This window comes from Rhinopithecus roxellana, chromosome 11 (genome assembly GCF_007565055.1).
Source record: "Rhinopithecus roxellana isolate Shanxi Qingling chromosome 11, ASM756505v1, whole genome shotgun sequence".
Lineage (NCBI taxonomy): Eukaryota > Metazoa > Chordata > Mammalia > Primates > Cercopithecidae > Rhinopithecus > Rhinopithecus roxellana.
In genome coordinates this window covers 94,288,267-94,315,341 of record NC_044559.1, presented here as the reverse complement: position 1 = coordinate 94,315,341, position 27,075 = coordinate 94,288,267, and positions in this window count along the sequence as shown.

Here is a 27,075-nt window from a genome sequence, read left to right as displayed (position 1 = left end):
TGTCATCTGTGAATTCCACTCACAGAGTTACAGATTAGTTCTCTGGAAGCAGTTTGCTAACACTCTTTTCGTGGAATCTGCAAAGTGAGATTTGGGAGCCCATAGGGGCCCATGGTGAAAAAGGAAATATCCTCGGATAATAAGTAGAGAGAAGCTTTCTGAGAGATTGCTTTCTGATGTGTGACTTCATCACACAGATTTCCACGCTTCCCTTCTTGGAAGAGTTTGCTAACTCTGTTATCTTGTGTTCTGCAAAGTGATATTTGGGAGCTCATTGAGGGCTATGGTGACAAAGGAATTACCCTCAGATGAAAACTGGAAAGAAGCCTTCTGAGAAACTGCATTGCGATGTGTGAATGCAACTCACAGAGTTACACATTTCCCTTCAGTGTTCAGTGTGCTAACACAGTTTTGTGGAAATCTGCAATGGGATACTTCTGACCGCCATGAAGCTTACGGTGACAAAGGAAATATCCTCAGATGAAAACCAGAAAGAAGCTTTCCCAGAAAATTGGTGGTGATGTGTGGATTCGTCTCAGAGAGTTACACTTATGTTTCCTGCAGCAGTCCATTATCACTGTTTTTGAGGAACCTGAGAAGGACTTATTTGGATCGCATTGATGCCTGCGTTGCTCAAGGAAATATCATCAGTTCAAAACGTGAAAGAAGCTTTCTGAGAAACTTCTTTGTGCTGTGTGAATTCCTCTCACACAGTTACAGCTTAGTTCTCAGGAAGCAGTTTGTTAACATTCCTTTCGTGGAACCTGCAAAGTGAGATTGGGCAGCCCATATGGGCCCATGGTGAAAAAGTAAATATCCTCAGAAAATAACTAGAGAGAAACTTTCTGAGAGATTGCTTTCTGATGTGTGACTTCATCACACAGAGTTCCACCCTTCCCTTCTTGGAACAGTTTGCTAACTCTGTTATCTGGTGATCTGCAAAGTGATATTTGGGACCTCGTGGAGGGCTATAGTGGAAAAGGAAATATCCTCAGATGAAAAATGGAAAGAAGCCTTCTGAGAAACTGCATTTGGATGTGTGAATGCAACTCACAGAGTTAGACGTTTCTCTACAGTGTTCAGTGTGCTAACACAGTTTTCTGGAAATATGCAATGGGATACTTCTGAACGCAATGAAGCTTACGGTGACAAAGGAAATATCCTCAGATGAAAACTTGAAAGAAGCTTTCCTAGGGACTTCTTGGTGATGTGTGAATTCATCTCACAATGTTACACTTATGTTTCGTGCAACAGTCCATTATCACTGTTTTTGAGGAACCTGAGAAGGACTTCTTCGGATTGCATAGAGGCCTACGCTGATAAAGGAAATATCATCAGTTCAAAACGAGAAAGAAGCTTTCTGAGAAACCTCTTTGTGATCTGTGAATTCCTGTCACAGAGTTACACCTTAGTTCTCAGGAAGCAGGTTGCTAACACTCCTTTCGTGGAATCTGCAAAGTGAGATTTGGGAGCCCATAGTTGCCCATCGTGAAAATGGATCTATCCTCAGATAATAACTAGAGAAGCTCTCTGAGAGATTGCTTTCTGATGCAGGACTTCATCATACAGAGTTCCACCCTTCCCTTCTTGTAACAGTTTGCTCAATCTGTTGTGTTGAGTTCTGCAAAGTGATATTTGGGAGCTCATGGAGGTACATGGTGAAAAAGGAAATATCCTCTGTTGAAAACTGGAAAGAAGCCTTCTGAGAAACTGCATTGCGATGTGTGAATGCAAATCACAGAGTTACACCTTTCTCTTCAGTGTTCAGTGTGCTAATACAGTTTTCTCGAAATCAGCAATGGGATATTTCTGAATGCAATGTAGCTAACGGTGACAAAGGAAATATCCTCAGATGAACACTAGAAAGAAGCTTTCCTAGAGACTTGTTTGTGATGTGTGAATTCATCTCATAGAGTTACACTTACGTTTCCTGCAACAGTCCATTATCACTGCTTATGAGGAAGCTGGGAAGGACTTCTTTGGATCGCATTGAGGCCTACACTGATAAACGAAATATCATCGGTTCAAAACGTGAAAGATGCTGTCTGAGAAACTTCTTTGTGATCAGTCAATTCCTCTCACAGAGTTACAGCTTAGTTCCCCGGAAGCAGTTTGCTAACACTCTTTTCGTGGAATCTGCAACGTGAGAGTTGGGAGTCCATAGGGGCCCATGGTGAAAAAGGAAGTATCCTCAGATATTAACTAGAGAGAAGTTTTCTGAGAGATTGTTTTCGGATGTGTGACTTCATCTCACAGAGTTCCACCCTTCCCTTCTTGGCACAGTTTGCTAACTCTGTCATCTTGTGTTCTGCAAAGTGCTATTTGGGAGCTCACTGAGGTTTGTGGCGAAAAAGGAAATTACCTCAGATCAAAATTGGAAAGAAGCCTTCTGAGAAACTGCATTGCGATGTGTGAATGCAACTCACAGAATTACACCTTTCTTTTCAGTGTTCAGTGTGCTAACACAGTTTTCTCGAAATCTGCAATGGGATACTTCTGAATGCAATGAAGCTTACGGTGACAAACGAAATATCCTCGGATGAAAACGTGAAATAAGCTTTCCTAGAAAATTCTCGGTGATGTGTGAATTCATCTCACAGAGTTACTCTTATGTTTCTTGCAACAATCCATTATCACTGGTTTTGAGGTACTTGAGAAGGAATAATTTGGATCGCATTGAGGCCTACGCTGATAAATAAATTATCTTCAGTTTAAAACGTGACAGAAGCTTTCTGAGATACTTCTTTGTGGTCTGTGAATTCGTCTTACAGAGTTACCGCTTAGTTCTCCGGAAGCAGTTTGCTAAATCTCTTTTCGTGGAATCTGCAAGCTGAGATTTGGGAGCCCAAAGGGCCCATGGTGACAAAGGGTATATCCTCAGATAATAAGTAGAGAGGAGCTTTCTGAGAAACTGCTTTCTGATGTGTGACTTCATAACACTGAGTTCCACCCTTCCCTTCTTGGAGCAGTTTGCTAACTCTGTTACCTTGTGTTCTGAAAGTGATATTTGTGAGCTCATTCAGGGCTATGGTGATAAAGGAAATATCTTCAGATGAAAACTGGAAAGAAGCCTTCTGAGAAACTGCATTGTGATGTGTGTATGCAACTCAGAGGGTTACACTTTATTCTTCAGTGTTCAGTGTGCTAACACCGTTTTCTGGAAATCTGCAATGGAATACTTCTGAACGCAATGAAGCTTACGGTGACAAAGGAAATACCCTCAGTTGAAAACTGCAAAGTGACTTTACTAGAAAATTATTGGTGATGTGTGAATTCATCTCACAGAGTTACACTTATGTTTCCTGCCACAGTCCATTATCACTGTTTTTGAGGAAACTAAGAAGGACTACTTTGGATCGCATTGAGGCTTACGCTGATAAAGGATATATCATCAGTTCAAAACGTGAAAGAAGCTTTCTGAGAAACTTCTTTGTGATCTGTGAATTTCTCTCACAGAGTTACAGCTTAGTTCTCAGGAAGCAGTTTGCTAACACTCTTTTCGTGGAATCACCAAAGTCAGATTAGGGATCTCATAGGGGCCCATGGTGAAGAAGGAAATATCCTCAGATAATAAATAGAGCGAAGCTTTCTGAAAGATTGCTTTCTGATGTGTGACTTCATCACACAGAGTTCCACCCTTCCCTTCTTGGAACAGTTTGCAAACTCTGTTTTCTTGTGTTCTGCAACGTGATATTTCGGAGCTCATTGAGGGCTATGGTGAAAAAGGAAATATCCTCAGATGAAAACTGGAAAGAAGTCTTCTGAGAAACTGCATTGCGATGTGTGAATGCAACTCTGAGTTACACATTTCTCTTCAGTGTTCAGTGTGCTAACACAGTTTTCTGGAAATATGCAATTCGATACTTCTGAACGAAATGAAGCTTATGGTGACAAAGGAAATATCCTCAGTTGAAAACTAGAAAGAAGCTTTCCTAGAAACTTCTTGGTGATGTGTGAATTCATCTCACAGAGTTACACTTATGTTTCCTGCAACACTCCATTATCACTGTTTTTGAGGAACCTGAGAAGGACTTCTTTGGATCGCATTGAGGCCTACGCTGATAATGGAAATATCATCAGTTCAAAACGTGAAAGAAACTTTCTGAGAAACTTCTTTGTGATCTGTGAATTCCTCTCACAGAGTTACAGCTTAGTTCTCAGGAAGCAGTTTGCAAACACTCTTTTCGTGGAATCTGCAAGCTGAGATTTGGGAGCCCAAAGGGCCCATGGTGACAAAGGGTATATCCTCAGATAATAAGTAGAGAGGAGCTTTCTGAGAAACTGCTTTCTGATGTGTGACTTCATAACACTGAGTTCCACCCTTCCCTTCTTGGAGCAGTTTGCTAACTCTGTTACCTTGTGTTCTGAAAGTGATATTTGTGAGCTCATTCAGGGCTATGGTGATAAAGGAAATATCTTCAGATGAAAACTGGAAAGAAGCCTTCTGAGAAACTGCATTGTGATGTGTGTATGCAACTCAGAGGGTTACACTTTATTCTTCAGTGTTCAGTGTGCTAACACCGTTTTCTGGAAATCTGCAATGGAATACTTCTGAACGCAATGAAGCTTACGGTGACAAAGGAAATACCCTCAGTTGAAAACTGCAAAGTGACTTTACTAGAAAATTATTGGTGATGTGTGAATTCATCTCACAGAGTTACACTTATGTTTCCTGCCACAGTCCATTATCACTGTTTTTGAGGAAACTAAGAAGGACTACTTTGGATCGCATTGAGGCTTACGCTGATAAAGGATATATCATCAGTTCATAACGTGAAAGAAATTTCTGAGAAACTTCTTTGTGATCTGTGAATTTCTCTCACAGAGTTACAGCTTAGTTCTCAGGAAGCAGTTTGCTAACACTCTTTTCGTGGAATCACCAAAGTCAGATTTGGGATCCCATAGGGGCCCATGGTGAAGAAGGAAATATCCTCAGATAATAAATAGAGCGAAGCTTTCTGAAAGATTGCTTTCTGATGTGTGACTTCATCACACAGAGTTCCACCCTTCCCTTCTTGGAACAGTTTGCAAACTCTGTTTTCTTGTGTTCTGCAACGTGATATTTCGAAGCTCATTGAGGGCTATGGTGCAAAAGGAAATATCCTCAGATGAAAACTGGAAAGAAGTCTTCTGAGAAACTGCATTGCGATGTGTGAATGCAACTCTGAGTTACACATTTCTCTTCAGTGTTCAGTGTGCTAACACAGTTTTCTAGAAATATGCAATTCGATACTTCTGAACGAAATGAAGCTTATGGTGACAAAGGAAATATCCTCAGTTGAAAACTAGAAAGAAGCTTTCCTAGAAACTTCTTGGTGATGTGTGAATTCATCTCACAGAGTTACACTTATGTTTCCTGCAACACTCCATTATCACTGTTTTTGAGGAACCTGAGAAGGACTTCTTTGGATCGCATTGAGGCCTACGCTGATAATGGAAATATCATCAGTTCAAAACGTGAAAGAAACTTTCTGAGAAACTTCTTTGTGATCTGTGAATTCCTCTCACAGAGTTACAGCTTAGTTCTCAGGAAGCAGTTTGCAAACACTCTTTTCGTGGAATCTGCAAACTGAGATTTGGGAGCCCAAAGGGCCCATGGTGACAAAGGAAATATCCTCAGATAATAACTAGAGAGAAGGTTTCTGAGAGATTGCTTTCTGATGTGTGACTTCATCACACAGAGTTCCACCATTCTCTTCTTGGAACAGTTTGCTAACTCTGTTATGTGGTGTTCTGCAAAGTGATATTTGGGAGCTCATTGAGGGCTATGGTGAAAAACGAAATATCCTCAGATGAAAACGGGAAAGAAGCCTTCCGAGAAACTGCATTTCGATGTGTGAATGCAACTCACAGAGATACACCTTTCCCTTCAGTGTTCTTTGTGATAACACAGTTTTCTGGAAATCTGCAATGAGATACGTTTGAACGCAATGAAGATTACCGTGACAAAGGAAATATCTTCAGTTGAAAATTAGAAAGAAGTTTTCATAGAACCTTTTTGGTTATGTGTGAATTCATCTCACAGATTTACACTTACGTTTCCTGCAACAGTCCATTATCACTGTTTTTGAGGAACCTGAGAACGACTTCTTTCGATCGCATTGAGACCTACGCTGATAAAGGAAATATCATCAGTTCAAAGTGAAAAAAGCTGTCTGAGAAACTTCTTTGTGATGTGTGAATTCCTCTCACAGAGTTACATCTTAGTTCTCGGGAAGCAGTTTGCTAACATTCTTTTCGTGGAACCCGCAAAGTGAGATTTGGGAGCCCATAGGGGCCCATGGTTAAAGAGGAAATATCCTCAGATAATAACTAGTGAGAACCGTTTCTGAGAGATTGCTTTCTGAGGTGTGACCTCATCACACAGACTTCCACCCTTCCCTTCTTGGAACAGTTTGCTAACTCTGTGATCTTGTGTTCTGCAAAGGTATATTTGGGAGCTCATTGAGGGCTATGGTGAAAAAGGAAATATCCTCAGATGAAAACTGGAAAGAAGCCTTCTGAGAAAGTGCATTGTGATGTGTGAATGCAAGTCACACAGTTACACCTCTCTCTTCAGTGTTCAGTGTGTTAACACAGTTTTCTGGAAATCTGCAATTAGATACTTCTGAACGCCATGAAGCTTACGGTGACAAAGGAAATATCCTCACTTGAAAACTAGAAGGAAGCTTTCCTAGAAACTACTTGGTGATGTGTGAATTCATCTCAGAGAGTTACACTTATGTTTCCTGCAACAGTTCAATATCACTGTTTTTGAAGAACTTGAGAAGGACTTCTTTGGATCACATTGATGCCTACGCTGTTAAAGGAAATATCATCAGTTCAAAACGTGAAAGAAGCTTTCTGAGAAACTTCTTTGTGATCTGTGAATTCCTCTCACAGAGTTACAGCTTAGTTCTCGGAAGCAGTTTGTTAACATTCTTTTCTTAGAACCTGCAAAGTGAGATTTGGCAGCTCATAGAGGCTCTTGGTGAAAAACGTAATATCCTCACATAATAACTAGAGAGAAGCCTTCTGAGAGATTGCTTTCTGATGTGTGACTATATCACACAGAGTTCCACCCTTCCCTTCCTGGAACAGTTTTCTAACTCTGTTATCTTGTGTTCTGCAAAGTGATAATTGGGAGCTCATTGAGGGCTATGGTGAAAAAGGAAATATTCTCAGATGAAAACTGGAGAGAAGCCTTCTGAGAAACTGCATTTCGATTTGTGAATGCAACTCACAGAGTTACACCTTTCTCTTCAGTTTTCAGATTGCTAACACAGTTTTCTGGAAATCTGCAATGGGATACTTCTGAATGCAAGGAATCTTACGGTGACAAAGGAAATATTCTCAAATGAAAACTAGAAAGAAGCTTCCTCAAAATACTGCTTGGTGATATTTGAATTCATCTCACAGAGTGACACTTACGTTTCCTGCAACAGTCCATTATGATTGTTTTTGCAGAACCTTAGAAGGACTTTTTGGATCGCATTGAGGCCTACGCTAATAAAGGAAATATCATCAGTTCAAAACGTGAAAGAAGCTTTCTGAGAAACTTCTTTGTGCTCTGTGAATTCCTCTCACCGTGCTACAGCATAGTTCTCAGGAAGCAGTTTGCAAACATTCTTATCGAGGAATCTGCAAAGTGAGATTTGGGAGCCCGTAGGGGCCCATGGTCAAAAAGGAAATATCCTCAGATAATAACTAGGGAGAATCTTTCTGAGAAATTGCTTTCTGATGTGTGACTTCATCACACAGAGTTCCACCGTTCCCTTCTTGGATCAGTTTGCTAACTTTGTTATCTTGAGTTCTGCAAAGTGATATTTGGGAGCTCAGTGAGAGCTCTGGTGAAAAAGGAAATATCCTCAGATGAAAACTGGAAAGAAGCCTTATGAGATACTGTATTGTGATGTGAGAATGCAACTCACAGAGTTACCCCTTTCTCTTCAGTGTTCAGTCTCCTAACACAGTTTTCTGGAAATCTGCAATGGGATACTTCTGAACGCAATGAAGCTTACGGTGACAAAGAAATATCCTGAGATGAAAACTAGAAAGAAGCTTCCCTAGAAAATTCTTGGATATGTGTGAATTCATCTTACAGAGTTACTCTTATGTACCCTGCAACAATCCATTATCACTGTTTTCGAGGTAGCTGAGAAGGAATACTTTGGATCGCATTGAGGCCTACGATGATAAATAAAATATCATCAGTTCAAAACGTGAAGGAAGCTTTCTGAGAAACTTCTTTGGGATCTGCGAATTCCTCTCACAGAGTTACAGCTTAGTTCTCAGGAAGCAGTTTGCTAAAACTCTTTCCGTGGAATCTGCAAAGTGAGATTTGGGGACCCATAGGGGACATTGTTGAAAAAGGAAATATCCTCAGATAATAACTAGAGAGAAGCTTTCTGAGAGATTGCTTTCAGATGTGTGACTTCATCACACAGAGTTCCACCCTTCCCTTCTTGGAACAGTTTGCTAACTCTGTTATCTTGTGTTCTGCAAAGTGATGTTTTGACTCTCATTGAGGGCTACGGTGCAAAAGGAAATATCCTCAGATGAAAACTGGAAAGAAGTCTTCTGAGAAACTGCATTGCGATGTGTGAATGCAACTCTGAGTTACACATTTCTCTTCAGTGTTCAGTGTGCTAACACAGTTTTCTAGAAATATGCAATTCGATACTTCTGAACGAAATGAAGCTTATGGTGACAAAGGAAATATCCTCAGTTGAAAACTAGAAAGAAGCTTTCCTAGAAACTTCTTGGTGATGTGTGAATTCATCTCACAGAGTTACACTTATGTTTCCTGCAACACTCCATTATCACTGTTTTTGAGGAACCTGAGAAGGACTTCTTTGGATCGCATTGAGGCCTACGCTGATAATGGAAATATCATCAGTTCAAAACGTGAAAGAAACTTTCTGAGAAACTTCTTTGTGATCTGTGAATTCCTCTCACAGAGTTACAGCTTAGTTCTCAGGAAGCAGTTTGCAAACACTCTTTTCGTGGAATCTGCAAACTGAGATTTGGGAGCCCAAAGGGCCCATGGTGACAAAGGAAATATCCTCAGATAATAACTAGAGAGAAGGTTTCTGAGAGATTGCTTTCTGATGTGTGACTTCATCACACAGAGTTCCACCATTCTCTTCTTGGAACAGTTTGCTAACTCTGTTATGTGGTGTTCTGCAAAGTGATATTTGGGAGCTCATTGAGGGCTATGGTGAAAAACGAAATATCCTCAGATGAAAACGGGAAAGAAGCCTTCCGAGAAACTGCATTTCGATGTGTGAATGCAACTCACAGAGATACACCTTTCCCTTCAGTGTTCTTTGTGATAACACAGTTTTCTGGAAATCTGCAATGAGATACGTTTGAACGCAATGAAGATTACCGTGACAAAGGAAATATCTTCAGTTGAAAATTAGAAAGAAGTTTTCATAGAACCTTTTGGTTATGTGTGAATTCATCTCACAGATTTACACTTACGTTTCCTGCAACAGTCCATTATCACTGTTTTTGAGGAACCTGAGAACGACTTCTTTCGATCGCATTGAGACCTACGCTGATAAAGGAAATATCATCAGTTCAAAGTGAAAAAAGCTGTCTGAGAAACTTCTTTGTGATGTGTGAATTCCTCTCACAGAGTTACATCTTAGTTCTCGGGAAGCAGTTTGCTAACATTCTTTTCGTGGAACCCGCAAAGTGAGATTTGGGAGCCCATAGGGGCCCATGGTTAAAGAGGAAATATCCTCAGATAATAACTAGTGAGAACCGTTTCTGAGAGATTGCTTTCTGAGGTGTGACCTCATCACACAGACTTCCACCCTTCCCTTCTTGGAACAGTTTGCTAACTCTGTGATCTTGTGTTCTGCAAAGGTATATTTGGGAGCTCATTGAGGGCTATGGTGAAAAAGGAAATATCCTCAGATGAAAACTGGAAAGAAGCCTTCTGAGAAAGTGCATTGTGATGTGTGAATGCAAGTCACACAGTTACACCTCTCTCTTCAGTGTTCAGTGTGTTAACACAGTTTTCTGGAAATCTGCAATTAGATACTTCTGAACGCCATGAAGCTTACGGTGACAAAGGAAATATCCTCACTTGAAAACTAGAAGGAAGCTTTCCTAGAAACTACTTGGTGATGTGTGAATTCATCTCAGAGAGTTACACTTATGTTTCCTGCAACAGTTCAATATCACTGTTTTTGAAGAACTTGAGAAGGACTTCTTTGGATCACATTGATGCCTACGCTGTTAAAGGAAATATCATCAGTTCAAAACGTGAAAGAAGCTTTCTGAGAAACTTCTTTGTGATCTGTGAATTCCTCTCACAGAGTTACAGCTTAGTTCTCAGGAAGCAGTTTGTTAACATTCTTTTCTTAGAACCTGCAAAGTGAGATTTGGCAGCTCATAGAGGCTCTTGGTGAAAAACGTAATATCCTCACATAATAACTAGAGAGAAGCCTTCTGAGAGATTGCTTTCTGATGTGTGACTATATCACACAGAGTTCCACCCTTCCCTTCCTGGAACAGTTTTCTAACTCTGTTATCTTGTGTTCTGCAAAGTGATAATTGGGAGCTCATTGAGGGCTATGGTGAAAAAGGAAATATTCTCAGATGAAAACTGGAGAGAAGCCTTCTGAGAAACTGCATTTCGATTTGTGAATGCAACTCACAGAGTTACACCTTTCTCTTCAGTTTTCAGATTGCTAACACAGTTTTCTGGAAATCTGCAATGGGATACTTCTGAATGCAAGGAATCTTACGGTGACAAAGGAAATATTCTCAAATGAAAACTAGAAAGAAGCTTCCTCAAAATACTGCTTGGTGATATATGAATTCATCTCACAGAGTGACACTTACGTTTCCTGCAACAGTCCATTATGATTGTTTTTGCAGAACCTTAGAAGGACTTTTTGGATCGCATTGAGGCCTACGCTAATAAAGGAAATATCATCAGTTCAAAACGTGAAAGAAGCTTTCTGAGAAACTTCTTTGTGCTCTGTGAATTCCTCTCACCGTGCTACAGCATAGTTCTCAGGAAGCAGTTTGCAAACATTCTTATCGAGGAATCTGCAAAGTGAGATTTGGGAGCCCGTAGGGGCCCATGGTCAAAAAGGAAATATCCTCAGATAATAACTAGGGAGAATCTTTCTGAGAAATTGCTTTCTGATGTGTGACTTCATCACACAGAGTTCCACCGTTCCCTTCTTGGATCAGTTTGCTAACTTTGTTATCTTGAGTTCTGCAAAGTGATATTTGGGAGCTCAGTGAGAGCTCTGGTGAAAAAGGAAATATCCTCAGATGAAAACTGGAAAGAAGCCTTATGAGATACTGTATTGTGATGTGAGAATGCAACTCACAGAGTTACCCCTTTCTCTTCAGTGTTCAGTCTCCTAACACAGTTTTCTGGAAATCTGCAATGGGATACTTCTGAACGCAATGAAGCTTACGGTGACAAAGAAATATCCTGAGATGAAAACTAGAAAGAAGCTTCCCTAGAAAATTCTTGGATATGTGTGAATTCATCTTACAGAGTTACTCTTATGTACCCTGCAACAATCCATTATCACTGTTTTCGAGGTAGCTGAGAAGGAATACTTTGGATCGCATTGAGGCCTACGATGATAAATAAAATATCATCAGTTCAAAACGTGAAGGAAGCTTTCTGAGAAACTTCTTTGGGATCTGCGAATTCCTCTCACAGAGTTACAGCTTAGTTCTCAGGAAGCAGTTTGCTAAAACTCTTTCCGTGGAATCTGCAAAGTGAGATTTGGGGACCCATAGGGGACCATGTTGAAAAAGGAAATATCCTCAGATAATAACTAGAGAGAAGCTTTCTGAGAGATTGCTTTCAGATGTGTGACTTCATCACACAGAGTTCCACCCTTCCCCTCTTGGAACAGTTTGCTAAGTCTGTTATCTTGTGTTCTGCAAAGTGATATTTGGAAACTCATTGATGGCTATTTTGAAAAAGGAATTAACCTTAGATGAAAACTGGAAAGAAGCCATCTGAGAAACTGTATTTCGATGTGTGATTGCGACTCACAGAGTCACAGGTTTCTCTTCAGTGTTCACTTTGCTAACACAGTTTTCAGGAAATCTTCAATGGGATACTTCTAAACACAATGAAGCTTAGGGTGACAAAGGAAATATCCTCAGTTGAAAACTAGAAAGAAGCTTTCCTAGTAACTTCTTGGTGGTGTGTGAATTCATCTGACAGAGTTACACATTTGTTTCCTGCAACAGTCCATTATCACTGTTTTTGAGGAACCTGAGAAGGACTTCTTTGGATCCCATTGAGTCCTACGCTGATAAAGGAAATATCATCAGTTCAAAACGTGAAAGAAGGTTTCGGAGAAACTTCTTTGTGAACTGTGAATTCCTCTCAATGAGTTACAGCTTAGTTCTCAGGAAGCAGTTTGTTAACACTCTTTTCGTGGAATCTGCAAAATGAGATTTGGGAGCCCGTTGGGTCCCATGGTAAATAAGGAAATATCCAGAGATAATAACTAGAGAAAAATTTCCAAGAGATTGGTTTCTGATGTGTGACATCATCACACAGAGTTCCACCGTTCCCTTCTTGGAACAGTTTGCTAACTCTGTTATCTTGTGTTCCGCAAGGTGATATTTGGGAGTTCATTGAGTGCTATGGTGAAAAAGGAAATATCCTCAGATGAAAACTGGAAAGAAGCCTTCTGAGAAACTGATTGGCGATGTGTGAATGCAACTCACAGAGTTACACCTTTCTCTTCAGTGTTCAGTGTGCTAACCCAGTTTTCTGGAAATCTGCAAAGGGATACTTCCATACGCCTTGAAACTTTCGGTGACAAAGGAAATATCCTCAGATGAAAACTAGAAAGAAGCTTTCTTAGAAACTTCTTGGTGATGTGTGAATTCATCTCAAACAGTTACACCTATGTTTCCAGCAACAGTCCATTATCACTGTTTTTGAGGAACCTGAGAAGGAATACTTTCGATCGCATTGAGGCCTACGTTGATAAAGGAAATACCTTCAATTCGAAACTTAAAAAAAGCTTTCTGAGAAACTTCTTTGTGATGTGTGAATTCCTCTCACCGAGTTACAGCTTAGTTCTCAGGAAGAAGTTTGCTAACACTCGCTTCATGGAATCTGCAAAGTGAGATTTGGGAGCCCATAGTTGAACATGGTGAAAATGGATATATCCTCAGATAATAACTATAGAGAAGCTTTCTGAGAGATTGCTTTCTGATGTGTGACTTCATCACACAGAGTTCCACCCTTCCCTTCTTGGAACAGTTTGCTAACTCTGTTATCTTGTGTTCTGCAAAGTGATATTTGGGAGCTCATTTAGGGCTATGGTGAAAAAGGAAATATCCTCAGATGAAAACTGGAAATTAGCCTTCTGTGAAACTGCATTGCGATGTGTGAATGCAACTCACAGAGTTACACCTTTCTCTTCAGTGTTCAGTGTGCTAACGCAGTTTTCTGAAAAACTGCAATGGGATACTTCTGAACTCAATGAAATTTACGGTGAAAAAGGAAATATCCTCAGTTGAAAACTAGAAAGAAGCTTACCTAGAAACTTCTTGGTGATGTGTGAATTCATCTCACAGAGTTACTCTTATGTTTCCTGCAACAATCCATTATCACTGTTATTGAGGAACCTGAGAAAGACGTCTTGGGATTGCATTGAGGCCTTGGCTGATAAAGGAAATATCATCAGTTCAAAACGTGAAAGAAGCTTTCTGAGAAACTTCTTTGTGATCTGTGAATTCCTCTCACAGAGTTACAGCTTAGTTCCTGGGAAGCAGTTTGCTAACACTCGTTTCGTGGAATCTGCAAAGTGAGAATTGGGAGCCCATAGGGGCCCATGGTGAAAACGGAAGTATCCTCAGATAATAACTAGAGAGAAGCTTTCTGGGAGATTGCTTTCTGATGTGTGACTTCATCACACAGAGTTCCACCTTTCACTTCTTGGAACAGTTTGCTAACACTATTACCTTGGGTTCTGCAAAGCGATATTTGGGAGCTCATTGAGGGCTACGGTGAAAAAGGAAATATCCTCAGATGATACCTGGAAAGAAGCCCTCTGAGAAACTGCATTGCAATGTGTGAATGCAACTCACAGAGGTACACCTTTCTCTTCAGTGTTCAGTGTGCTAACAGAGTTTTCTGGAAATCTGCAATGGGATACTTCTGAACGCAATGAAGCTTACTGTGACAAAGGAAATATCCTCAGATGAAAATTAGAAGGAAGCTTTCTTGAAAAACTTCTTGGTGATGTGTGAATTCATCTCACACAGTTACACTTATGTTTCCTGCAACATGCATTATCACTGCTTTTGAGGAACCTGAGATGGATTTCTTGGAATCGCATTGAGGCCTACGCTGATAAAGGAAATTTCATCAGTTCAAAACTTGAAAGAAGCTTTCTGAGAAACTTCTTTATGATCTTTGAATTCCTCTCACAGAGTTACAGCTTAGTTCTCAGGAAGCAGTTTGCTAATACTCTTTTCGGGGAATCTGCAAAGTGAGATTTGGGAGCCCGTAGGGGCCCATGGTGAAAAAGGAACTATCCTCAGATAATAAGAAGAGAGAAGCTTTCTGAGAGATTGCTTTCTGATGCGTGAGTTCATCACACAGAGTTCCACCCTTCCCGTCTTGGAACAGTTTACTAACTCTCTTATCTTGTGTTCTGCAAAGTGATATTTGGGAGCTCATTGAGGGCTATGGTGAATAAGGAAATATCCTCACATGAAAACTGGAAAGAAGCCTTCTGAGAAATTGCATTGCGATGTGTGAATGCAACTCACAGAGTTACACCTTTCTCTTCACTGTTCAGTGGGCTAAAAGAGTTTTCTGGAAATCTGCAATGGGATACTTCTGAACGAAATGAAGCTTACGGCGACAAAGGAAATATCCTCAGATGAAAACTTGAAAGAAGCTTTCCAGGAAACTTCTTGGTGATGTGTGAATTCATCTCACAGAGTTACACTTATGTTCCTGCAACAATCCATTATCACTGTTTTTGAGGAACCTGAGAAGGAATACTTTGGATTACATTGAGGCCGACGCTGATAAATAAAATATCATCAGTTCAAAACGTAAAAGAAGCTCTCTGAGAAACTTCTTTGTGATCTCTGAATTCCTCTCACAGAATTACAGCTTTGTTCTCAGGATGCAGTTTGCTAACACTCTTTTCGTGGAATCTGCAAGGTGAGATTTGGGAACACATAAGGGTACATGGTGAAAAAGGAAACATCCTCAGATAACAAGCAGAGAGATGCTTTCTGAGATACTGCTTTCTGATGTGTGACATCATCACACAGATTTCCACCCTTCCCTTCTTGTAACAGTTTGCTACCTCTGCTTTTTTGAGTTATGGAAAGTGATATTAGGGAGCTCATTGAGGGCTATGATGAAAAAGGAAATATCCTCAGATGAATCCTGGAAAGAAGCTTTCTGAGAAACTGCATTGTGATGTGTGAATGCCACTCACAGAGTAACACGTTTCTGTGCAGTGTTCAGTGTGGTGACACAGGTTTCTGGTAATCTGCAATGGGATACTTCTGAACGCAATGAAGCTTACGTGACAAAGGAAATATCCTCAGTTGAAAACTAGAAAGAAGCTTTCCAAGAAACTTCTTGGTGATGTATGAATTCATCTCACAGAGTTACACTTATGTTTCCTGCAACCGTCCATTATAACTGTTTTTGAGGAACCTGAGAAGGACTTCTTTGGATCGCATTGAGGCCTACGCTGATAAAGGATATATCATCAGTTCAAAACGTGAAAGAAGCTTTCTGAGAAACGTCTTTGTGACGTTTGAATTCCTCTCACTGTGTTACATCTTAGTTCTCAGGAAGCAGCTTGCTAACACTCTTTTCGTGGAATCTGCAATGTAGATTTGGGAGCCCCTAGGGTCCATGGTGAAAAAGGAAATATCCTCACATAATAAGTAGAGAGAAGCTTTCTGAGAGATTGCTTTCTTCTCTGTGACTTCATCACACAGAGTTCCACCCTTCCCTCTTGGAACAGGTTGTTAACTCTGTTATCTTGTGTTCTGCAAAGTGATATTTGGGAGCTCATTGAGGGTTATGGTGAAAAAGGAAATATCCTCACATGAAAACTGGAAACAAGCCTTCAGAGAAACTGAATTCCGATGTGTGGATGCAATTCACAGAGTTACACCTTTCTCTTCAGTGTTCAGTGTGTTAACACAGTTTTCTGGATATCTGCAATGGGATACTTCTGAACGCAATGAAGCTTACGGTGACAAAGTAATATGCTCAGTTGAAAACTAGAAAGAAGATTTACTAGAAACTTCTTGGTGATGTGTGAATTCATCTCACAGAGTTACACTTATGTTTCCTGTAACAGTCCATTATCACTCTTTTTGAGGAACCTGAGAAGAAATTCTTTGGATCACATTGAGGCCTACACTGGTAAAGGAAATATCATCAGTTCAAAACGTGAGAAGAAGCTTTCTGAGAAACTTCTTTGTGATCTGTGAATTACTCTCACAGAGTTACAGCTTAGTTCTCAGGGAGCAGTTCGATAACACTCTTTTCGTGGGATCTGCAAAGTGAGATTTGGGAGCCCATAGGGGCCCATGGTGAAGAAGGAAATATCCTCAGAAAATAACTAGAGAGAAGCTTTCTGAAAGATTGCTTTCTTATGTGTGACTTCATCACACAGAGTTCCTCCCTTGCCTTCTTGGAACAGTTTGCTAACTCTGTTATCTTGTGTTCTGCAAAGTGATATTTGGGAGCTCATTGAGGGCTATGGTGAAAAAGGAAGTATCTTCACATAATAACGAATGAAAAGCTTTCCAAAAAACTTCATTGGCATGTGTGAATGCAACTCACAGAGTTACACGTTTCTCTTCAGTGATCAGTTTGTTAACATAGTTTTCTGGAAATCTGCAATTAGATACTTCATAGCGCAATGAACCTTACGGTGACAAAGGAAATATCCACAGATGAAAACTAGAAAGAAGCTTTCATTGAAACTTCTCGGTGATATGTGAATTCATCTAACAGAGTAACACTTATGTTTCGTGGAGCAGTCCATTAACACTGTCTTTGAGGAACCTGAGAAGGGCTTCCTTGGATCGCATTGAGGCCTAAGCTGATAAAGGAAAATGCATCCGTTCAAAACGTGAAAGAAGATTTTTGAGAAACTTCTTTCTGATCTGTGAGTTCATCTCAGAGGCGTATAACTTAGACTTCATGAAGCAGTTTGTGAACACACTTTCGTGGAATCTGGAAAGTGATATTATGGGGCCCTTAGTGGCCCATGATGAAATAGGAAATATCTTCACATAATAACTAGAGAGAAGCTTTCTGAGAGATTGCTTTCTGATGTGAGACTTCATCACACAGAGTTCCACCCTTCCCTTCTTGGAACAGTTCCCTAACACTGTTGTCGTGGATTCTGCAAAGGTATATTTGGGAGCTCTTTGAGGGCTATGGTGAAAAAGGAAATATCCTCAGATCAAAACTGGAAAGAAGCCTTCTGAGAAACTGCATTGCCATGAGTGAATGCAACTCACAGAGTTACAGGTTTCTCTTCAGTGATCAGTTTGCTATCTATGTTTTCTGGAAATCTGCAATGGGATACCTCTTATCAAAGTGAAGCTTACGGTGACAAAGGAAATATCCTCAGATGAAAACTAGAAAGAAGCTTTCTTAGAAACTTCTTGGTGATGTGTGAATTCATCCCACAAAGTTACACTTATGTTTCCTGGAGCAGTCCATTAACACTGTCTTAGAGGAATCTGAGAAGGGCTTCCTTGGATCGCATTGAGGCCTATGCTGATAAAGGAAATTTCATCCGTTTAAAACGTGAAAGAAGCTTTCTGAGAAGCTTCTTTCTGATCTGTGAGATCTTCTCACCGAATTATAACTTAGACTTCAGGAAGCAGTTTGCTAACACTGTTTTCATGGAATCTGTAAAGTGATATTTGGGAGGCCATAGGGGCCCATGGTGAAAAAGGAAATATCGTCACCTAATAACTAGAGAGAAGCTTTCTGAGAGATTGCTTTCTTTTGTGTGACTTCATCACACAGAGTTCCACCCTTCCCTTCTTAGAACAGTTTGCTAACACTGTTGTCGTGGATTCTGCAAAGTTATATTTGGGAACTCTTTGAGGGCTGTGGAGAAAAAGGAAATATCCTCAGATCAAAACTTTAAAGAAGTCTTATGAGAAACTGTGTTGCCATGAGTGAATGCAACTTACAGAGTTACACGTTTCTCTTCAGTGATCAGTTTGCTAACAAAGTTTTCTGGAATTCTGCAATGGGATACCTCTTAGCGCAATGAAGCTTACGGTGACAAAGGAAATATCCTCAGATGAAAACTGGAAAGAAGTTTTCCTAGAAACTTCTTGGTGACGTGTGAATTCATCTCACAGAGTTACACTTATGTTTCGTGGAGCAGTCCATTAACACTGTCTTTGAGGAACCTGAGAAGGGCTTCCTTGGATCGCATTGAGACCTACGCTGATAAAGGAAATTTCATCCGTTCAAAACGTGAAAGAAGCTTTCTGAGAAACTTCTTTTTCATCTGTGAGTTCATCTCACAGACTTATAACTTAGACTTCAGGAAGCAGTTTGAGAACACTCTTTTCGTGGAATCTGGAACGTGATTTTTGGGAGCCCATTGGGGTCCATGGTGAAAAAGGAAATATCCTCACATAATAACTAGAGAGAAGCTTTCTGAGAGATTGCTTTCTGATGTGTGACTTCATCACACAGAGTTCCACCCTTCGATTCCTGGAACAGGTTGCTAACACTGCTGTTGTGGATTCTGCAAAGGTATATTTGAGAGTTCATTGAGGGCTATGGTGAAAAAGGAAATATCCTCACATAATAAGTAAGAGAAGCTTTCTGAGAAGCTGCGTTGCCATTTGTGAATGCAACTCACAGAGTTACACGTTTCTCTTCAGTGATCAGTTTGTTAACACAGTTTTCTGGAAATCTGCAATTAGATACTTCATAGCACAATGAACCTTACGGTGACAAAGGAAATATCCACAGATGAAAACTAAAAAGAAGCTTTCGTAGAAACTTCTTGGTGATGTGTGAATTCATCTTCCAGAGTTACACTTATATTTCGTGGAGCAGTCCATTAAAACTGTCTTTGTGGAACCTGAGAAGGGCTTCCTAGGATCGCATTAAGGCCTACGCTGATAACGGAAAATTCATCCATTCAAAACTTGAAAGAAGTTTTCTGAGAAACTGCATTGCCATGTGTGAATGCAAGTCACAGAGTTACACGTTTCTCTTCAGTGATCAGTTTGCTAACTATGTTCTCTGGAAATCTGCAATGGGATACCTCTTATCGCAATGAAACTTATGGTGACCAAGGAAATATCCTCAGATGAAAAATAGAAAGAAGCTTTCGTGGAAACTTCTTGTTGATGTTTGAATTCATCTCAAAAAGTTACACTTATGTTTCTTGGAACAGTCCATTAACACTGTCTTTGAGGAACCTGAGAAGGGGTTCTTTGGATAGCATTGAGGCCTACGCTGATAAAGGAAATTTCATCCGTTGAAAACGTGAAAGAAGATTTCTGAGAAACTTCTTTCTGTTCTGTGAGTTCATTTCACAGACTTATAACTTAGACGTCAGGAAGCACTTTGCTAACACTATTTTCGTGGAATATGGAAAGTGATATTTGGAGCCCATAGGGGCCCATGGTGAAAAAGGAAATATCGTCACATAATAACTAGAGAGAAGCTTTCTGTGAGATTGCTTTCTGATGTGTGACTTCATCACACAGATTTCCACCCATCCATTCTTGGAACAGTTTCCTAACACTCTTGTCGTGGATTCTGCAGAGGGATATTTTTAGCTCGTTGAGGGCCATGGTGAAAAAGGAAATATCCACACATCATAACTAAAGAGAAGCTTTCTGAGAAACTGCGTTGCCATGTGTGAATGCAACTCACAGAGTTACAGGTTTTTCTTCAGTGATCAGTTTGTTAACACAGTTTTCTGGAAATCTGCAATGAGATAATTCATAGCGCAATGAACCTTACGGTGACAAGGGAAATATCAACAGATGAAAAATAGAAAGAAGCTTTCTTAGAAACTTCTTGGTGATGTGTGAATTCATCTCACAGAGTTACACTTATGTTTCGTGGAGCAGTCCATTAACACTGTCTTTGAGGAATATGAGAACGGCTTCTTTAATCGCATTGAGGCCTACGCTGATAAAGGAAATTTCATCCGTTCAACACGTGAAAGAAGCTTTCTGAGAAACTTCTTTCTGATCTGTGAGTTCATCTCACAGACCCATAACGTAGACTTCAGGAAGCAGTTTGCTAACACTCTTCTCGTGGAATCTGGAAAGTGATATTTGGGAGCCCATAGGGGCCCATGGTGAAAACGCAAATACCCTCACATAATAACTAGAGAGAAGCTTTCTGAGAGATTGCTTTCTGATGTGTGAGTTCATCACACAGAGTTCCACCGTTCCCTTCTTGGAACAGTTTGCTAACACTGTTGTCGTGGATCCTGCAACGTTATATTTGGGAGCTCATTGATGGCTATGGTGAAAAAGGAAATATCCTCACATAATAATTAAAGAGAAGCTTTCTGAGAAACTGAGTTGCCATGTGTGAATGCAACTCACAGAGTTACACGTTTCTCTTCAGTGATCAGTTTGTTAACACAGTTTTCTGGAAATCTGCAATTTGGTATTTCATAGCGCAATGAACCTGATGGTGACAAAGGAGATATCCAGAGATGAAAACTAGAAAGAAGCTTTCTTAGAAACCACTTGGTGATGTGTGAATTCATCTCACAGAGTTACACTTATGTTTCGTGGAGCAGTCCATTAACACTGTTTTGAGGAAGCTGAGAACGGCTTCGTTGGATGGCATTGAGGCCTACGTTGACAAAGCAAATTTCATCCGTTCAAAACGTGAAAGAAGCTTTCTGAGAAACTTCTTTCTGATCTGTGATTTCATCTCACAGACTTATAACTTAGACTTCAGGAAGCAGTTTGCTAACACTCTTTTCGTGGAATCTGTAAAGTGATATTTGGGAGCCCATAGGGGCCCATGGCGAAAAGGAAATATCCTCACATAATAACTAGAGAGAAGCTTTCTGAGAGATTCCTTTCTGATGTGTGGCTTCATCACACAGAGTTCCACCCTTCCCTTCTTGGAACAGTTTGCTAACACTGTTTTCGTGGATTCTGCAAAGGTATATTTGGGAGCTCATTGAGGGCTATGGTGAAAAAGGAAATATCCTCACATAATAAATAAAGAGAAGCTTTCTGAGAAACTGCATTGCCATGTGTGAATGCAACTCACAGAGTTACACGTATCTCCTCAGTGATCCGTTTGTTAACACAGTTTTCTGAAAATCTGCAATTAGATACTTCATAGTGCAATGAACCTTACGGTGACAAAGGAAATATCCACAGATGAAAACTAGAAAGAAGCTTTCTTAGAAACTTCTTGGTGATGTGTGAATTCATCTCACAGAGTTACACTTATGTTTCGTGGAGCAGTCCATTAACACTGCCTTTGAGGAATCTGAAAACGGCTTCTTTGGATCGCCTTGAGGCCTACGCTGACAAAGGAAATTTCATCCGTTCAAAACTAGAAAGAAGCTTTCTGAGAAACGTCTTTCTGATCTGTTAGTTCATCTCACAGACTTATAACTTAGACTTCAGGAAGCAGTTTGCTAACACTCTTTTCGTGGAATCTGTAAAGTGATATTTGGGAGCCCTTAGGGGCCCATGGTGAAAAAGGAAATATCCTCACATAATAACTAGAGAGAAGCTTTCTGAGAGATTGCTTTCTGATGTGTGACTTCATCTCACAGAGTTACGCTAGTGTTTTTTGGAGCCTTTTCCTCGCACTGTTTCCGTGGATTCCGAGAAGTGATATTTCTGATGGCTTTGAAGAATAGAAGGAGAAAAGAAATATCCTCCAAAGAAAAAGTGAAATCAAGCTTTCTGAGAAAGTCCTTTGTGATATGTGAATTCATTTCACAGTGTTACATCACCCTTTCTCGGGGGAGTTTCCTAGCACTCATTTTGAGGAATCTCAGATGTGATGTCTTGGATATCGTTGAATCGCATGGTGAATAAGAAACTATCCTCAGAGAAACCTGCAGAGAAGCCTTCTCAGAAAATTATTTGTTGTGTATGAATTCAGCCCACAGATGTCCATCATTGTTTTGACTGAGAAGCTTGCTAGCAGAGTTTCCGCAGAATCTGCAATAGGACACACGGTGGCGCTCCGGGACCACAAATTACCTCGTCTTACTAAAGAAAGAAGCTTTCTGAGAAACCGCTTTGTGATGTGTGAATTCAACTCACTAAGTTACAGCTGTATTTCGTGGGGCCGTGGCCTAGCCCTATTTGTGTGGAATCTGAGAACAGATATTCCGGATCCCTTTGAAAACAATGGGGCCAATGGAAATATCTTCCAATAAAAATGAAAAAGAAGCTTTCTGAGAAACTTCTTTGTGATCTGTGAATTCATCTCACAGAGTTACAACTTAGGCCTCATGAAGCAGTTTGCTACCTCACTTTTCGTGGAATCTGCAAAGGGATATTTGGGAGTCCATTGGGGCCCATAGTGAAAAAGGAAATAGCCTCAGATAATAACTAGGGAAAAGCTTTCTGAGAGACTGCTTTCTGATGTATGACTTCAGCACACAGAGTTCCACCCTTCCCTTCTTGGAACAGTTTGCTAACACTGTTGTCGTGGATACTGCAAAGTGATATTTGGGAGCTCATTGAGGGCTATGGGGAACAAGGAAATATCTTCAGATAAACACTTTAAAGAAGCCTTCTGGGAAAATGCACTTCGATGTGTGAATGCAACTCACAGAGTTACACGTTTCTCTTCAGTGATCAGTTTGCTAACTAAGTTTTCTGGAAATCTGCAATTGGATACCTCTTAGCGCAATGAAGCTTACGGTGACAAAGGAAATATACTCAGATGAAAACTAGAAAGAAGGTTTCTTAGAAACTTCTTGGTGATGTGTGAATTCATCTCACAGAGTTACATTTATATTTCGTGGAGCAGTCCATTAACACTGTCTTTGAGGAACCTGAGAAGGGCTTCCCTGGATCGCATTGAGGCCTACGCTGATAAAGGAAATTTCATCCGTTCAAAACGTGAAAGAAGCTATCTGAGAAACGTCTTTCTGCTCTGTGAGTTCATCTCACAGACTTATAACTTCGACTTCAGGAAGCAGTTTGCTAACACTCTTTTCGTGGAATTTGGAAAGTGATATTTGGGAGCTCATAGGGGCCCATAATGAAAAAGGAAATATCCTCGCATAATAACTAGAGAGAAGCTTTCTGAGAGATTGCTTTCTGATGTTTGACTTCATCACAGAGAGTTCCACCCTTCCGTTCTTGGAACAGTTTGCTAACACTGTTGTCGTGGATCCTGCAGAGGTATAATTTGGAGCTCATTAAGGCCTATAGTGAAAAAGGAAATATTCTCAGATCAAAACTGGAAAAAAGCCTTCTGAGAAACTGTATTGCCATGAGTGAATGCAACTCACAGAGTTACACGTTTCTCTTCAGTGATCAGTTTGCTAAGTTTTCTGGAAATCTGCAATGGGATACCTCTTAGCGCAATGAAGCGTACGGTGACAAAGGAAATATCCACCGATGAAAACTAGAAAGAAGGTTTCTTAGAAACTTCTTGGTGATGTGTGAATTCATCTCACAGAGTTACACTTATGTTTCCTGGAGCAGTCCATTAACACTGTCTTTGAGGAATCTGAGAACGGCTTCTTTGGATCCCATTGAGGCCTACGCTGATAAAGGAAATTTTATCCGTTCAAAACGTGAAAGAAGCTTTCTGATAAACGTCTTTCTGATTTGTGAGTTCATCTCACAGACTTATAACTTAGTCTTCAGGAAGCAGTTTGCTAACACTCTTTTCGTCGAATCTGTAAAGTGATATTTAGGAGCCCATAGGGGCCCATGGTGAAAAAGGAAATATCCTCACATAATAACTAGAGAGAAGCTTTCTGAGAGATTGCTTTCTGATGTGTGACTTCATCTCACAGAGTTACGCTAGTGTTTTTTGGGGCCGTTTCTTAGGACTGTTTCCATGGATTCCGAGAAGTGATATTTCAGATCTTTTTGAAGAATAGAAGGAGAAAGGAAATATCCTCCAGGAAAAAGAGGAATCAATCTTTTTGAGAAACTCTTTGTGATATGTGAATTCATTTCACAGTTTTACATCACCCTTTCTCAGGGGAGTTTCCTAGCACTCATTTTGAGGAATCTCAGATGTGATGTCTTGGATATCGTTGAATCGCATGGTGAATAAGGAACTATCCTCAGAGAAACCTGCAGAGAAGCCTTCTCAGAAACTTCTTTGCTGTGGATGAATTCAGCCCACAGATGTCCATCATTGTTTTGACTGAGAAGCTTGCTAGCAGAGTTTCCGCAGAATCTGCAATAGGACACACGGTGGCGCTCCGAGACCACAAATAACCTCGTCTTACTAAAGAAAGAAGCTTTCTGACAAACCGTTTTGTGATGTGTGAATTCAACTCACTAAGGTACAGCTGTATTTCGTGTGGCCGTGGCCTAGCCTTATTTGTGTGGAATCTGAGAACAGATATTCCGGATCCCTTTGAAAACAATGGGGCCAATGGAAATATCTTCCAATAAAAATGAGAAAGAAGCTTTCTGAGAAACTTCTTTGTGATCTGTGAATTCATCTCACAGAGTTACAACTTAGGCCTCATGAAGCAGTTTGCTACCTCACTTTTCGTGGAATCTGCAAAGGGATATTTGGGAGTCCTTTGGGGCCCATAGTGAAAAAGGAAATATCCTCAGATAATAACTAGGGAAAAGCTTTCTGAGAGACTGCTTTCTGATGTGTGACTTCAGCACACAGAGTTCCACCCTTCCCTTCTTGGAACAGTTTGCTAACACTGTTGTCGTGGATACTGCAAAGTGATATTTGGGAGCTCATTGAGGGCTGTGGTGAACAAGGAAATATCTTCAGATAAACACTGTAAAGAAGCCTTCTGGGAAAATGCACTTCGATGTGTGAATGCAACTCACAGAGCTACACGTTTCTCTTCAGTGATCAGTTTGCTAACTAAGTTTTCTGGAAATCTACAATGGGATACCTCTTAGCGCAATGAAGCTTATGGTGACAAAGGAAATATACTCAGATGAAAATTAGAAAGAAGGTTTATTAGAAACTTCTTGGTGATGTGTGAATTCATCTCACAGAGTTACATTTATATTTCGTGGAGCAGTCCATTAACACTGTCTTTGAGGAACCTGAGAAGGGCTTCCTTGGATCGCATTGAGGCCTATGCTGATAAAGGAAATTTCATCCGTTCAAAATGTGAAAGAAGCTTTCTGAGAAACTTCTTTCTGATCTGTGAGTTCTTCTCACAGACTTATAACTTCGACTTCAGGAAGCAGTTTGCTAACACTCTTTTCGTGGAATCTGGAAAGTGATATTTGGGAGCCCTTAGGGGCCCATGGTGAAAAAGGAAATATCCTCAGATAATAACTAGAGAGAAGCTTTCTGAGAGATTCCTTTCTGATGTGTGGCATCATCACACAGAGTTCCACCCTTCCCTTCTTGGAACAGTTTGCTAACACTGTTGTCGTGGATACTGCAAAGTGATATTTGGGAGCTCAATGAGGGCTATGGTGAACAAGGAAACATTTTCAGATAAACACTGGAAAGAAGCCTTCTGGGAAAATGCAGTTCGATGTGTGAATGCAACTCACTGAGTTACACGTTTCTCCTCCGTGATCAGTTTGTAAACACAGTTTTCTGGAAATCTGCAATTAGATACTTCATAGCGCAATGAACCTTACGATGACAAAGGAAATATCCACCGATGAAAACTAGAAAGAAGGTTTCTTAGAAACTTCTTGGTGATGTGTGAATTCATCTCACAGAGTTACACTTATGTTTCGTGGAGCAGTCCATTAACACTGTCTTTGAGGAATCTGAGAATTGCTTCTTTGGATCGCATTGAGGCCTACGTTGATGAAGGATATTTCATCCGTTCAAAACGTGAAAGAAGCTTTCTGAGAAACTTCTTTCCGATCTGTGAGTTCATCTCACAGGCTTATAACTCAGACTTCAGGAAGCAGTTTGCTAACTCTCTTTTCGTGGAATCTGTAAAGTGATATTTGGGAGCCCATAGGGGCCCATGGTGAAAAAGGAAATATCCTCACATAATAACTAGAGAGAAGCTTTCTGAGAGATTCCCTTCTGATGTGTGGCTTCATCACACAGAGTTCCACCCTTCCCTTCTTGGAACAGTTTGCTAACACTGTTGTCGTGGATTCTGCAAAGGTATATTTGGGAGCTCATTGAGGGCTATGGTGAACAAGGAAATATCCTCACATAATAACTAAAGAGAAGCTTTCTGAGAAACTGCATTGCCATGTGGCAATGCAACTCACAGAGTTACACGTTTCTCTTCAGTGATCAGTTTGTTAACACAGATTTCTGGAAATCTGCAATTAGATACTTCATAGCGCAATGAACCTTACGGTGACAAAGGAAATATGCACAGATGAAAACTAGAAAGAAGCTTTCTTAGAAACTTCTTGGTGATGTGTGAATTCATCTCACAGAGTTACACTTATGTTTCGTGGAGCAGTCCATTAACACTGTCTTTAAGGAATCTGAGAACGGCTTCTTTGGATTGCATTGAGGCCTATGCTCATAAAGGAAATTTCATCCGTTCAAAACGTGAAAGAAGCTTTCTGAGAAACTTCTTTCTGATCTGTGAGTTCATCTCACAGGCTTATAACTCAGAATTCAGGAAGCAGTTTGCTAACTCTCTTTTCGTGGAATCTGTAAAGTGATATTTGGGAGCCCTTAGGGGCCCATGATGAAAAAGGAAATATCCTCACATAATAACTAGAGTGAAGCTTTCTGAGAGATTCCTTTCTGAAGTGTGGCTTCATCACACAGAGTTCCACCCCTCCCTTCGTGGAACAGTTTGTTAACAGTGTTGTCGTGGATTGTGCAAAGGTATATTTGGGAGCTCATTGAGGGCTATGGTGAGAAAGGAAATATACTCACATAATAACTAAACAGAAGCTTTCTGAGAAACTGCATTGACATGT